Source organism: Pelodiscus sinensis, chromosome 2 (assembly GCF_052426305.1).
Source record: "Pelodiscus sinensis isolate ZL-2025 chromosome 2, ASM5242630v1, whole genome shotgun sequence".
Classification (NCBI taxonomy): domain Eukaryota; kingdom Metazoa; phylum Chordata; order Testudines; family Trionychidae; genus Pelodiscus; species Pelodiscus sinensis.
In genome coordinates, this window is record NC_143053.1 from 231,186,980 (window position 1) to 231,203,163 (window position 16,184).

Genomic DNA, 16,184 nt, shown 5'->3' on the forward strand with positions numbered 1-16,184 from the left:
TGGAGAAAATTAAAATACTTTACCTCCGGAAACTTATTCTTTCCACAAAATTGTTGCTTTTATCAGAAATCCCTCTGAACGCAAAATAAATATAACCTTTTAAGGTTTTTGCTTCAGAGAATATTTTAAGAATACTTTGATTAGAAAAGTACTTTCATAAAATTTAATTTCAGTCTATTTTGCCATTTTGATCTTCTGAAAAGGCCTACTGACGGGGTGGGCGAAATTGCCTCAAGGCCAGAGCCCTGCGTCCTTTAAATTGCTGTTGAGTGCTAGACAATAGCGATGTGAAAGCTTAACCAGTAAGCATCACCTGTAATAGTAATGGGTGATGCTTACCGGTTAACCGGCGGGCATTGGAGCAGTTACTTGCCCACTGTGGGCTGGGGGCTGTTCCAGCCCTGTGCGGCCCACCACAAACAGGAGTTGCTCTAGCTGTCCAAAGCAGCCCCATCTGCAGCGGGCCTGGGTGCATCACAGGCAGGGGCTGCTTCTGTCTAGAGCAGCCGCTGTCTGTGGTGATGATGGGGATACTGCAGCTTGGCCACGGCGGTTTGGGGGGGACTGGAGGGCTGCTCCAACCCAGCCTGCCTGGAGCAGCCCCTCTACCCCCTTCTTTAATTGGTTATCCAGTTAAACAGGATTTTACATCCATACTAAGCTGCATGCTCTGGGTGGATCTGAGAGCTGCCAGGTCGAGGTGGTGAGGGGAGAGGTTCATTGTAGCTGCTCTGAGTAGTGCTGAGGGCTTGCTATTGCTTATCACCAGGGCTCGACAATCTATTGAATCTACTTGCCCATGGCGAGTAGATTTCAGCCCGGCACCCCGTTTTCCAGCGGCACATGCATGCGCAATGCGGCTCTTGCGCATGCACAGTGTGGGGCTGGTGAGCGGCTTTCGCTGCAGTTCGGCGAGCTCTGCTTATCACTATTGTTTTTTACTTCCATACAATTGAGGGGAAGGGGGGAAATGTAATAAACACTTATCTGATTTGACAGCATTATCCTGTAGCTTTTAGAATGGAAGTCACTGACTGAAGTATGGCTCTGAAGTAAACAGAATGTTGCTTTCAGACCTTTCCAGGTTATTGTATGGCCTCTACTATGATACTGAACATGGATGACTGGATTCCAAACATGATGCGTCACACACCTTTACAAGTCCAACAGGTAAAAGGATATAAAGAAATACCGTGTGACAATATAATTTTATACAAGTAAAGATTACGCACAGTTTTTAACTTCCAACTTGGTAGTTTGGCCCTTCTGGCTTGAAAAAGATGGCAGTGTTGTCTCTATCACGTTACTGTTGGGATACAGTGCCCCATGTTAGTTATCTTAATGTTATGTGACAGGTAATGTCCTCTGAAACCTTTATTTATGAACGTATCTGTGGGGAGGCTTCCTGCAATCACTAATCTGGGTTGAATTAGGGGAAGGTATTTTGAAGTTGCACAACCCATAAGGGTATTTCAATCAGCACTTTCTTCATGACTGTTTTTGGTTTCTGATAAGTGACAGGAGATGGATCACTTGATGATTACCTGTTCTGTTCATTCCCTCTGAAGCACCTGGCATTGGCCACTGTCGGAAGACCAGATACCGGACTAGATTGACCATTAGTCTGACCCAGTATGGTGGTTCTTCTGTTCATATATACTATTTGGGGATTGTCAGAACACTGTTAATTGAAGAGCCACTGGAAATGCCTAACCTAATTCCAGATTAGGAAGAAGAAAAACACTGATAGCCATGGCTACACCTGTATGTGGTGGTTACTGCTGATAAACTAGTGCTCTACGCTCAAAACTTAGATCGAACTAGCTATGTTACTCATGGATGAAAAATTCAAACCTCTGAGAGAGAGAGAGAGGGAAAAAGGGCATAAGCATGGTGTTCACACTTTTAAACTGATGGAAGAATGCTTCTGTTGACCTAGCTACAGCCTCTTGATGGAATAGATTGCTACAGAGATGGAAAATCCCTTTCTGTCCCTGAAGTAACTATGCTGTCTGTAACTATTAATTTCTGCCACTTATTCTTTATGAATACATTCTAATTCCTAGTGGCCAATTTCATTTCAATTGACCATCTACATCAGGGCTGTCCAAACTTTTTTCAAAGAGGGCCAGATTTGATGAAGTGAACATGCGTGAGGGCCGACCATTTTGCCTGACATTCTTTGAACCATTAAAATTAAATGCAGATTAACTATTTTATGCAAAGTTTATTGCAAACGGCATACTTTTCATTTCATCACATGGATGACAAATCTAAACAGGTGTTAAATCACTCTGCCTTTCATATCTGAAGGCCAGATGAAAAAAAAAAATCCAGGAAGCTGAAATATATGTCAGGAACATTGTAAAGTACATTACATATTATTGGTAATAAAGGTTGTCTGTCAACTTTTAAGTTCAAAAAATATGAACAGGAACATAACACCAAGTATACATGTTGTGTCCAAATATATTTATAACTGATTTAGACCAACTGACATTAACTGAGATTTTACAATGTATTCATCTCAATACATATGGATTCATCGGGAGCCATAAAAGATAGAAATTGCCAAATTACCTGTGGGGCCGTATTAAACTGGAACACGGGCCGCAATTGGCCCACGGGCTGGACTTTGGACATGCCTGATCTACATCCTGCATTACACCTTCTTAACAATGGGGATAATTTTGCGTTTTCCTCAGACCCATTGTTTGCTTTCTTAGATGTGAATAAAGAAGAGCTCTGTGTAGCTCAAAAGTTTGTACCTTCTAATAGAAGTTGATCTATTAGAAGGCATTACCTCACCAACCTTGTCTCTCAATACACTTGGCGTACAAATTTTTGAAGAGACCTCCGTAAATTATCAGTGGGATAATTACATGATATGAGGGATGTAAAATCCTGTTTGACTGGTTAAACGTAATGGCTGACTCATAAAATTTAATGTTTAATCGATTAACGGATAGAAGGGAGGCATCTGCAACCTGGCCGGAGTGGAGCAGCCCACTGCCGTGAAGAGGGGCTGTGCCATCCAGTTGGAGCTTCTCTGCCTGCAGCGCACCCAGGCCAGGCCTGCCATGGACAGCGGCTGTCTTGGCCGGGCTGGACTAGCTATGCGCACGATGGGCTCTGCAGGCTGGAGCAGCCCCCTGCTCGTGGCAAATGGGGAACTGCTTCAGCTCCTACCGGTTAACCAGAACTGGTGTCACCTGTTAAGTGTAAGGCTTATCAGTTAATTGGTTAACCATTTACATCCCTGTCTCTTATTCATTTTACTAACTTCTCATATGAGAGGATGTACAGATCCAGATGACTGTAACATTAAAATGGATAGGGCACACGAGGCATTTGTTCAAAGCATCTGAATTATGCATATTAATATTCATAAGACAATAATCATAAAGCATGCAGGGGGAGGAACTGTCACAGCTGGGTCCTGCCATGAGGACAGGGGACAGACTTGCTGTCTTCCTGAGGGTTCTTCCAGTTCATTATTCAGTGATTCTGTGTTGTGTAACTAAGTGCAGCATTGGATGCTACTGTTGTGGGCAGTGCAAAATAAAGAACTCCCATCTGAATTTATCATTTAAGTTTTTTTGACATGCAAGCAAAAACTTCACACTACCATAACTCTTCTTGGTATTGGACTTTATTGAATGTGTCTCAGACTTTTTTTAGCTTCTGTAATGTACCAGTTTCCAGCAGGCCTGTAGCATGTTTTGGAGTAAGATGGGTATATGAAACAATTGTCTGAACAAATCTTTCACAATTCTTATGTAAACTGTTTGGACTTGTGAAGGATTTGCTTCTATATGTGGGAACAGCCTTGAAATTTTCTTTTAATTCAAATGGCATGTAAAGAGAGTGACAAGGGAGATTAAAGAAAAAAAATTAGCTTAAAAGCCTGTAATAGATTAACCCATGTGAAAGAGACATTTGCCAAGGAAGAAGATTAACAGGTATCTAATGTGTGGTATTCAGATATTTGCTTCTCCTGCTAATCTGTGTAAAGGACTTAGATGGAAGGGCCAGCTACAGACAAGGTACATTTCTGACAGCATATAACTAGGTTTGTAATAAACACACATGGCAATGATTGGAAGTGGCATTGTCACTGGGTTTATATAAATCCTTAAAAGTGCAATGTAGGCAAATTAGTATCCATGAAAGAGAAAGGGCCAAGCAGCGAGGTAGAAATGTTTGCGGATGATACTGAACTGTTCAAGATAGTCAGACAGAAGCAGACGGTGAAGAGCTACAAAAATCTCACAAAACTAAGTTATTGGGCAACAAAATGGCAAATGAAGTTTAATGTGGATAAGTGTAAAGTACTGCACGTTGGAAAAAATAACCCCAACTATACATATAATATGATGGGGGCTAATTTGGCTACGACAAATCAGGAAAGAGATCTTGGAGTTATCGTGGATAGTTCTCTGAAAACGTCCACACGGTGTGCTGCGGTGGTCAAAAAGGCAAATGGGATGTTAGGAATTAAGAAAGAGATAGAAAATAAGACACAGAATATCTTACTGCCCCTGTATAAAACTATGGTACGCCCCCATCTTGAGTACCGTGTACAGATGTGGTCACCTCACCTCAAAGATATTTTGGCCTTGGAAAGGGTTCAGAAAAGGGCAACTAAAATGATTAGGAGTTTGGAACAGGTCCCATATGAAGAGAGGCTAAAGCGACTGGGACTTTTCAGTTTGGAAAAGAGGAGACTGAGGGGGGATATAATAGAGGTATATAAAATCATGAGTGGTGTGGAGAGGGTGAATAAAAAAAAAAAGTTATTCATTGTTCCCATAATTTCATTTGGTGTCCTCTAGTCCTTATATTATCAGGTAGCAAGTTGAAAACTAATAAGCGAAATTTCTTCTTCACACAGTGTATAGTCAATCTGTGGAACTCTTTGCCAGAGGAGGCTGTGAATGCTAGAACTATAACAGAGTTTAAAGAGAAGCTAGATAAATTCATGGAGGTTAGGTCCATAAAAGGCTATTAGCCAGGAGGTAGGAATGGTGTCCCTGGCCTCTCTCTGTCAGAGATGGATGGCACGAGACAAATCGCTTGATCATTGTCTTCGGTCCACCCCCTATGGGGCACTTGGTGCTGGCCACTGTTGGCAGACAGGCTGCTGGGCTAGATGGACCTTTGGTCTGACCCAGTATGGCCATTCTTATGTTCTTATGGGTCATTATGTTCTTATGTTATGTTCTTATGAATAGGTAATTGAAGTTGGGAGAATATTGAGTAGTAGTGTTAAAAATGCTAATGGTATTTATAGAGATGGCAAAATACTGTACTAGGTTAACTAGTTTAATAATTACCTTGTCAAGGAGACTATGGTAAGATTATACTGTGTGGAAAAGCCTTACTAGGAAGTCTTCTCTTCCTTGTGTTTCATAAATTGATCCAGGAACTAAAAATATATTCATTATATAGCAGCGGTCGGCAACCTTTCAGAAGTGGCGTGCTGAGATTTAACTTCTTCACTTCTATTTACAGGTCTGCATGCCATTGATACTTTTAAAAGCCAATAATAGTCCTACTTACATTTTAGCAGCTTCATTAATAAATAAAGTAAGATGCAGATCTTACCTTTTAGTTTGATCCTTGGCTTTGCTTTCCCTTGCTGAGTTCTCTGATTTCGGGCTCGTAGTTTGATACTTTAAGCAACACACAAGCTTCTGTCTCCAGTGCCACTATGCAGGTGATGTCAGAAGAACAGTCGCCTGATTCCCCACTGCAGCAGCAGCCACCATCACAGCAGCTCCATGGCACTCCCATGCCACACCACAGCCCCACGTTAAACCCCAGCAGCCACCCTGTGGCCTGCCCCAGGAGCAGCTACCATGAAGCCCTAGCCCAGCTCTAGCCCTTTCTCAGGGCTGAAGCTGGGGCCATGGCCATGTGGTGACTTCCCAGCTGTCCTGGATGGTGGCCCCGACTGCCTGAGGAGTAGCTGCCATGCAGTCCTGGGCCGGCTCTGGACACTGGAGGAGCTGCTGCCACTGCCACCGCCATGTGGTCCCAGGCCGGCCCCAGCTGCTGGAGGAGCCGCAGAGGAACTTCCTGCCACTGCCACTGGGTGCAGTGCAACCTAAACTGCTGCCAGGGAAGTGGGAGGGCACTGGCCGCTCACGCACCACGAAAGCCCCGCACGGCCCAATCTGTAGCCTCCTCGCCTGCCCCCTAGAGCTGGTGCTGCAGCCATAAGGCTTCAGCAACAGCGCAGGCTCCCTGCTGTGTGGGGTGGGGCTAAACTCCCACCACCGGCGACTCAAAATTGCCTTGTGTGCCACTTATAGAATGTGTGTCGTTCGTTGCCGATCCCTGGTATATAGAAATTAAGCGTTTACTTTTATCTGTTAAGTAAACATCTCTACTTAAGGTGCAGAGATTGACCATCCCCTTCTGTTATGTTGGTCACAACTGCTAGTTACCCTCTTAAAAAACTGCCAGTTATTTTAAATAGTACTGTGTATTTGTGGTAATCCCTAAGGTAAGGGAGTACTGCAAATACTAGGGTAATCTCAGATAAATAAGCTAAAATGATACATTTGAAGAACGGACACTGCATATAAAGGATTGATTCCCTTTCAAGAGATGAAGTTATCAATATGTTCCATGTTAACAATATTAAATGTTCCCTTAAAAAAACTGAGTGGAGTCTAAAGAGAACTGTGGCAAACAGATGTGAATGGAAGTTTCTGTGAGTTGGGTATGATATGTTGGAATACTTGAGTTCCCAGTAAGGGATTGTTCACCCTCTGCTTTGTAACACTGGGTATCTTTTGTGGCTGTGCAGTTTTAGTCCAGGGTCCAGAAATCTCACTCTGGTGTTGCTCAACCTGATTTCTCTTTGTAGGCTGACCTTAGTACTCTTCCGACCCTGAATTTGCCCCAAAACCATTCTTCTACAGGGACCTGTCCCTTTCACTTGACTCTCACAGTGACAGTGTTTGTTTGTAGCCTTTACCACACTCCAGGCTTGTTAGCTTTCTAGAAACACTCACTTAACTGAACTTACACAGCACTGGTGATTTTTATAATGATAGCAAAAGAAGTTTCTCTCTCTATAGCGTATCACTTTGTCTGAGGCCGCCTTTTTAAAAAAAAAAAAAAAAAAAAAAAAAAAGCAAACATGGTTACAAGCGAGTAAAAATGAAAACAGACTTGTTTATCACCTTTACCTTGGCAAGGCTGTCTGGTCTTAAACATGTTTTAGTAACTTCATACAAAGACCCATTTGTAACTTCATTTATACAAACACATTCATTGTGAATAACCAGCATGTTAACTTGCAGCTGATACACACTACTAGGAAATATGCTTTGTGAGGTAAGGTTTGAATACAGGGTCACACAAGCTTGTAATTCATAATACATATGCATTCTTGGTGGCATTAAGCTTCAAGTAACTTCTGGACAAGCTATGTCCAGTGAGTACTTTTAAGAGTACAACTTACTGCCACCCCACCCTGTAATGATCACATCTCCAGTTAGGCATAAGGTATCGTGAAGGAGACCGCAAGGCAACCTGCCTGAGAAGAACATCGCATTCATCTTGGAGGGTTCTCATTTAAGCTGGCTGTGGCTTGGCAAATGTCGACAAATATTTCCTCTGGGAGGAAAGCCCTGATTTGTTCTCAGCTCAAGATATCCAGAGTGATTGATTGTTTTCTAGAATAGATTTCCTTCCCCCTCCCTACTTCAGTTTATAATTATCAGTGTCACCTTGTGCACCCCTTTTCTGTCTACATCCACACCTTGTATCTTAGCTTTTCCTTGAATTTTAAGAGCAGGGTCTGCACCATTGTTGTGTAGTACAGTGCCTAGCAGAGGAAACTCTCGCCCAGGGCTGGCAACAGACTTTTCTGGGCCTTGGAGAGGAGAGGTCCAGGCACCTGAGGGATGGGGCCTCTGACAAAAGAGCAGCCAGCCCGCAGCATCACTGGGTCCATCGGCATGGACTCTGGGCCTTTTTAAATCGTGGGACTCCGGGGTAACTGTCCCCTTTTCATGCACAGGTGTATACCCCCTCATCCCATTAGTGGTTCTGCTCTCACCTGTTAAGTGCTTTCCCTATAAAAATAAGTCAGCACACTTTTTTTTGCTGGGGGGGGGGGAATCATCTACCTCTTGTTGAAACTACAGGAAATTTGCAGGATAGGGATTTTGAATCACATTAGAGGTATAATGTAAGAAGACAAAGGAACAGGAATGAAGCTTTGCTGAAACATTTATGCCTTTGCACTAGAATGAACTCTTTGGTTGTGCTAGTAGTATAACTGGCAGCTTGATCTTATGCTTTGAATTAGGAGGATCTTTTATCAAGGATGGTGCCTGAATATAAATTATGACTGACAGCGCATTTCTAATGTGTTTTGGATTATATCTTGGGGTTGGAAAAACCACTAAATATTCTTTCCCAAAGGTGTTTTTTTTTTCACTTCCTTTCTGAATTGCTGTATTCTCTAGTTACTAATGATGTACTTTAAAGCTATCTTGGAATAAACATTTGAAGTGGGAACTATTAGCTTACAACTTTATAGGCAGCTTTCTTTGCACTGTTTGACACTTACTGTACAAATGCCCTTGGATTTTAAACTGTATACAGACTAGCAAATTTCACAAACTTGCTCTAACTATAGCATCCTGAACTGATTTTCAGTATTAGTTAAATATTTAAAATTCCAGGCCTTGCAGCAACCAGGGAAATAAGATTCCCAGTGTGCAGTTGGTTCTTCCTTTGAGCCAGATGATTGTATGCAAAATGGAAACCTCTTTTTGCTTGGCTGTTTCTTGTTAGCAGTGAGGGAATTGAGTAATTGGCACTTAGGTTCAGCTCTTCTGACCTCCCATATAACCAGAGTTTAGGTTAAACTTATTTTAGATAAACTGTTTCTTAGAAAAAGGGTTTGGTTAGCATTTGTTATTTTACCAGAAGTCATATACTTCCCTCCTGCTGAACCAGAGAGCTTCTAAAATAAAAATTCTTGTGGAGCTATCAAATGGGATGAGAGAGCTGTTAGGGAGTGTGTGCTCCTTTATACTACATTGTCACCATAGGATCAAAAAATTTTTTTGAGCCCAAGTTCTCCCAGCAGTGTGCTCAGGATCAAGCCATATATTCACATTACCTAAAATAATAAAATTAGACACATTTTTGTAGTTTACAAGCTTGGTGAGAGTTATAATCCCCTCTGCTTCTTCCTCCCTCCACTGCTACCCGCTATCTCCAACATGCCCCCAAAGCTGATAACTGTGACAAACCTATACACATTCATCCTTATTTAAACCTGTATGAGTTGCAACATTGTTTAACAAAAATGTTGTATGTTCAAATTCAGCTCTAAAAATATTCATGGTGCCTTGTGTGGAACTTGCCGCAGGAGCCTACAGTCTCTGTGGGACCAGATAAAGTGATGGCAGATGACTTCATCCACCAGGAAGGAGGAGCTAAGCAAAAGGCTCTGGGTCTGTATGGCTGTCATGATACTTAGATATGTTAACTCTTCTTGATCAAGAGAGTAAGCCTTTTAGAACAGCATCTGGATAAAGGAAACACCGTGCTTACAAGAGGAATCCAATGTATTATTGTGATTTGAGCTAGTACTGTAGTTACCGCAATTTGTATAGAAATGGAGCGGAGGGGAATAATCTGAGATAATCTGGTGAAGTCAGCAGGCAAGGGAGAGCCCACTCTGTCAGAAGCTCTCCGTCTCTGGGACTTCTGCATTAGCCATGATAGCCATCTGTAAGTAGGTCACCTCCTGGGAGTCAGGAATGCCCTTGCCAATTACTTCAGCAGGGACTTCTCTACTCACCAAAAGTGGTTGCTTCACATGGAGGTCACCCATGTGATTTTTCTTTTCTGGGGAACTCTCCGGATAGACATATTTGCCACCAGGCAAAACAGGAAGTACCATTGGTTTTGTTGGCAACTGGTCCTGGAGAAGGGCTATGTCTCAGATTCTTTACTCCCGTCATGGACTGAGATCTTGCTGTATGCATTTCTGCTGATCCCACCCACGAGCTGGGTCCTAGTAAAGCTCAAGAGACAAGGCATGGGTGTTGTGATTGCCCCAGCATGGATCTGTCAGCACTGATATGGCACATTCATGAACATGGCAGTGAGACCTTCCTGACTCCCTTCCCTGCCATCGGACCTCCTGTTGCAGGTCTGAGGTTGGCTCCTACACCAACCTCAAGTCTCTGCACCTCCAGTATGGATACACTCCTCCAGGCGCAGACACCGAGTATCTGCTTGGAAGAGGTTCAGCTGGTCCGCCTGGGAAACAGGAAACCATCCACAAGACTGACTTATCTGGGTAAATGGACATGGCTCTACTGCTTGGCATCAGAATGTGGAATTTCCCCCTCATGCTTTCCAATGCAATCCATTCTAGATTATTGGCTGCAGCTCTGGACCCAGGGTCTGGCACATTTTGTCCATTAGAGTCAACTAATGGCCATCTCTGTTCCATCAGCCAATTCATGGACAGATAGTGTTCTCATGACAGGACTGTAAAGTTCCTGAGGGGTCTCAAATGACTCTGTTCAAGCATGACTAAATGGCCCATTGTGGGATCTCAACCTGGTTCTGTTTAGGCTTACTGGCCCACCACTGGTGCTGAGGGCTTCCTGTTTACTTTCCCACTTGTCTTGCAAAGATGCATTTCTAGTGGCTGTGATGTCAGTGAGGTGGGTCTCCGAGAGTAAAGCTTTCACCTGGGCATTGTCTTGCATGGCCTTCTCTAAAGATAGGATACAGCTATGACCCCATCTGTCTTTTCTGTCAAAGGTTATTTCTTCCTTCCACATGAATCAGGATATATCCCTGCCTGTATTCTCAGAAGACAGTGGAAGAGTGGTGTCTTCATACCCTGGACATCTGAAGGGCCTTTTACCTGGAAGGTACTGAGCCTTTCTGCAAGTCAACCCAGCTTTTTATCAGTATAGTTGATAAGATGAAGGACCTTCCAGTTTAATTGCAAAAGATTTCCAATGGGATCACCTGTTGCATATAGACCTGCTATGAGCTGGCAAAAGTCCTGCCACTAATTGTCCAGGCTCATTTGACTCGAGTTGTGTAGGTATGCTTGGTGGCTTTCTTAGCATACGTACCAATCCAGGACATCTGGAGAAATGCAATATGGTCACTGGTTCACACATTCACTGTGCCATCACTCAGCAGGCCAGAAATGATGTTGGGTTCAATATACATGTGTTACAATCAAACCCAGTCATGGGTTCCTACTCTCCTCCGTGAAAGGGCATGAGCAAACAACTGAAAGAGAAAAGAACCTATTCTGTAACCTGGTGTTCTTCAATATGTTCTCCTCATGTCCATGCCACAACCCATCCTCCTTCCCCGCTCTTGGAGTTTCCGTCAAGAAGGAACTGAAGGTTAGGAGAGAATGCAGTGCCTCTCACTCCAGAGGTCACCAAAGCCGCTGCTGTGCAGATGCTGCTGAGGGAAGAACTTCTCCCACCAGTGTATGCGGTGAGCACGCCCGCCACCTACTATGGAATGGACATGAGCAACACATCTCAAAGAACACTAGTTATAGGAAAGGTAAGTCTTTTTTCCTCCATAACAAAATGGGTTTCCTCAACTTACTTACCCACTTCAAACTTTGAAATGTCCGGTCTGTATCAATAGAGGCTTTTAGTATCTTATTCCTCCTCATTTACAATAAATTAAGATAGCTTTTGGCTAAAAAAAAAAAAAAAATGGAATGCTCACAGATGGCAACTCTTATGAAATTGGCTATTAAAATGAACCAGTACTGTCCAATAAAATCCTGATGTAATAATCTCCTTAGGAGCCATTCACTAGTCTGGGTCAATCTTATAAAATATGTTGTAGTATCCCAAATTTATTTGAATATGCTTTCCTTCTTTTACAGCACACTAGTGTGGCATTTACAGCTAATGCAACTACTGGATCAACTCCAGCCTCTTCTGTATTAAATCTAGAGTGCAAGCATAAGCTGATTATTTTTGTTTCTTAGGAAGTCAAAAACCAGAATTGATCTGAAGAAAATGTTGCAGTCTTCCACAATGACCCCACTTGTTCCCACATGCTATTTGACTGATTTTATATTTCTTGTATTGAATTTTAATTTAAGTATACTTCTCAGTAGAGTTCAAAATATAGTTTGACTTGAAGTAATTAGCAGGTGGTCCATTTACAAGAAAGAATAAATTACTTTAAGCACAAAATGGACTGAGCTTTTTTCTGTTGAGTTGACCCCTTGAGAATTAGATTTTTGAGGTCAAAGTGAGAACACTTCAGTATATGCTTGGTAGCAACATTTTCATTTGGATTTTATCTAGAGAAGCTCTGTTGCTGCTCAACTTTTCTGTTTTATTGATCTAACTTTTGGGGGAGTTTGACCAGAATTGTAAAATCTTTGCTGTGGGGGCCATATCTTAATCACTTTGTGAAACCCCAAATACACTCACTGCTGAAAGAATATTCACTAATGGCATTTAGATTGGAGCCACAGTCAGAGGAAGCATGTGATTCTTTCATACATTATAAGACTCTTGAATATCTTTCCAGAGGCCCTATCAATGTGTGTAGGCCTAGTTGGCTTAGTCCTGGGCCCCAGACCTGTGCTTGGGCCTGTGAATAAACAGTAAGAGGTCCCCTTTAAGGCTAGCCCAGAGTACAGGGCAGGGCAGGCACCCAAACCCGTTTCAACAGTCTTTATACCAGCCTAAGCCCTAGTCCAGGGTGGGGCAGGGGACCAATAAACAGTCTCTGAGAGAGCCCAGGCCCTAGTGCCGGGTGGGTCAGGCAAGCAACCAGTTCAGGGGCTCAAGCCTGGCTGCAGGTTGAGTCGCAGTTTATAGAGCCATGCCTGGAGTCAGGGCAGGGCATCAAACCGTTTATAAACAGCATTCTATGCAGTTAAGGGCTCCAGGCACTCAGCAAGTAGAGCCAATAGTTTATAAGGCCTAGCCCTTGGTCAGGGTGGGACAACACAGAGTTACACAGTTTAAGACTTGGGCCTGTATGCAGATTGAGTGGGGATTGGGTCTCCTTGCTGGAGGAGACCCAACAAGTGCTGGGGTTTTATCCCCTCAGGGAGAAACCTACCACCTAAGGTGAGGGGTGGCAGGGGGATGCAGGGCCATCTGCTCCACTGCGTCCCAGCCCAGGGCCCCAGCTGGAGCAGTGTAGGCTGCCACTGGGTCAGCGGGGATCCTGTCCACAACATGCCATCAGGTCACTAGGTTGGGGGGATCCTGACTGCAGTGCGCCACCCAGTTGGCCTCCATCTCATCAGCCAACGCAGTGTTGTCTATCTCTGGGCTGCTTCCTACTTCCCACTGGGGTTACCTGGCTCAGCCTCTGCGTCTCAGGTGCCGCCAGGGATGATGGTGCTGGCAGAGTGTCCATGGGTTATGGGTCTGGACCAGTCAGTGGTCCAGGTGGCACAGGCCAATCTCCTGGGTCCGGCAGCAGCCCTGGCCGCCCAGGCCAGTCCTCAGGGTGTGTCAACGACCAGGGTGGCCCTGGTCAGTCTTGTGGGATTGGCAACAGCTCATGAGGCCCAACTCAGTCTGCTGAGCCCAGCAGGGGCCCTGGCAGCTCAGACCAGTTCTCCCTTCTCGGTGGGTACCTGGGCCTTCTTCCTGGGGAGCTCAGGCAGAGCATCTGTCTGGCGGAGCCGCTGGGCTCCAACTGAGCTCTGAGCTCCTCCTTTCATACTTCTGGCCTTGTCTTTCTGCTTGTTGGGGTTAGGGCCACGTTGTTCTGGCACTGCCTACCAAGAGGTGTTTCCCTTCCGGATCAGCGGGAGGCCACGCTGTCTCCCTGTAATGTGACACTTGAAAACAGTGTAGACCTAGTTGTAACCTTTTTAATAGACATACAGGCTATGTCTACACTCATGGCTTCTTGTGTGAGAAATATGCAAATGAGGCTGTGTGGAATATCGCCAAACCTCATTTGCATACCTAATGAGCTGCCATTTTTGCAGAAGAGGCTCTTGAACCAGAAGGAGCAGTCCACACTGTCCTTTCTGGCGCAAGAAAAACCCTCTTGCGTGATGCCATTACGCTGATTATTTTCAGGAATAACAGCATTGCACAAGAGGGATTTTCTTGCGCCAAAAGGGACAGTGTAGACAGCTCCTTCTGGTGCAAGAGCCTCTTCTGCAAAAATGGCTGCTCATTAGGTATGCAAATGAGGTTCGGCAATATTCCATGCTTAGCCTCATTTGCATATTTTTACGGCAAGAAGCCCCGAGTGTAGACATAGCTACAGTGTATAGTTTTCTAGCTATCGTATTCATCTCTCACATCTACTTACAGGATGCACATTTTAAGAGTTTAAGATTCCTGGAGTTAGGAATTGCATCTTTAATTAGCCACAGTGATTGTAGTTAGGATTGCCAGGTGTCTGGTATTGACCCGGTCAGTCTGGTATTTTTGCCTCCTGTCCGGTTTAAAAAAAAAAAAAAATCAGAAAACACTGGACACCTAAAATGTCTGGTATTTTCTGATTTCCTCCTCCCCCCCCCCCCCCCCCCAACCCCTGTCCGCCAGGAGGCAAAAATACCAGACACCTGGCAACCCTACACACACTCAGCAACCAGCCCCAGCCCCAGCCCCAGCCCCAGATCCCGCTTCTCTGATCCAGGCCCCTCCCTGACCACCTGAACCTCCCCCCTCCCCCCCCCCCCCCCGCTTACGTGGTTCCGCAGGGGAGCTCTCTTCCTGCACAGAGTAAGAAAACAAAATGGCAGCTGGCAAAAAAAAGCCCCTAAGGTCTTAAAGGGACCATGCTGTTCTTTGTATTTATTTTATTTTATTTTATTTTTTGCTCAATAACTGTTGGGGTCCTTTGCCCCCCCCCCCAACAACTTTGGTCTCCCCCTTTTTTCTCAACAGTTTTTTTTTGGGGGGGGGGAATTCGGTATTTTTGGTTAAACCATCTGGCAACCCTAACTGTAGTTTTTATATCACTACTTCTCAACTTCTTTGAGTTTGTACCTCAACTAGTTATCTGAGCTGACAAAACAACATTTTAAAAAGCTTTTAATAAATAGTATGCTGAACATGTAAAAAAAAAATTGCATTTAAATTTGACTGCTTGATTAAACCAAGGAAATATTACCTATAGTTAGTGAATTAAACTGATTGTCCTTCAAGCTTTTAAAATTAGTAGATTTAACACTCCCAGACCTAGTTTTATTTATAGATTGGAAGAGGAACAAAAACATTTCTGCTTCTTTAGCTCTTAATTGTTTTCTCATTGTTTGATAAGCTTGTATTGAAATGAGCTATTGAAACTAAAAAAAATATTTCTCGCCGCACCTACAGGAGAGGCTATTGTTGCCAAAAGCTGGTTTAGTATTTCAGAAGACTGTGGTTCTCATGTTTACCAGCGGCTTCCTTGGTTCAGTGGCATGAGTTTCTTATTAACTTGGCAGCAAACGTGTTCTTTAATTTAAATGATTGTCCTGGGTTATAGTAATATTAGCCCTTAACATAGAGTGTCGTCATTTCACATTCTATGTTGAATAGAAATATAACCTTTAGTCTGTTTTTAATATAAATAACAAAATCTAACCTTTGAAAAAAAAAAAAATTTTCCACCCTGCTGCATAGGAGAGAGGCCTCTAGTGTGATGAAGGGGTGGCAGAAGGTTTGCAAACGCAACAGCAATTAGGGTGGTAGGAGATGGAGAAGAGAGCATGCAACTACAGAGCAACTAGCTAGATACCTGCGATTTGGCACATGTGGGGCCAGATTTATGCACAAGCTAAGTAAGCTACAGTTTAGGGCATCAGATTATATGGGGCCTCAAAATAAAAAAATTAAAATGACTGAATTTAATATTTTTGGTAGCACTCTTAAACTTGACATAGCTTAGGGCCTCAGCATGTCTTAATCTGGCACTGGGTCCATGCCACTGACTCTGATATGCAGGGCTCAAGCTGCAGGGCAGTTTCATTGCTATGTAGATGTCTGAGCTCAGGCTGGAGCCAGGGCTCTAGAACCCTCCAAGGTGGGAGGGTCCTAAACAACCTTGCAAGTTCACACAGCAGTGACACAGCCTGAGCCTGGCGGGCCCGAATTCCAGACATAGGTGTCTAGTTACTGTGTAGACATACCCTTAGTGACCTCTGTGAGTTTTATAATTCCCTTCGT

General features: G+C 43.8%; 1 protein-coding gene across 14 annotated transcripts in view; it reads left to right on the forward strand.

The window, feature by feature from the left end:
• The window catches only part of SVIL (supervillin), a 197,412-nt gene that overhangs the window by 67,801 nt on the left and 113,427 nt on the right, over positions 1-16,184 (forward strand). For 5 of the 14 annotated variants that reach the window (XM_075922625.2, XM_075922627.2, XM_075922626.2 and 2 more), the window contains one exon: positions 1,075-1,170. The exons of 8 other annotated variants lie outside the window; for them this stretch is intronic. The gene's annotated coding sequence lies outside the window, so the exon portion shown is untranslated. Of the gene's footprint in view, positions 1-999; positions 1,171-16,184 lie in introns of those variants that run through there. One more of the 14 variants, XM_075922629.2, reaches the window with a different exon arrangement.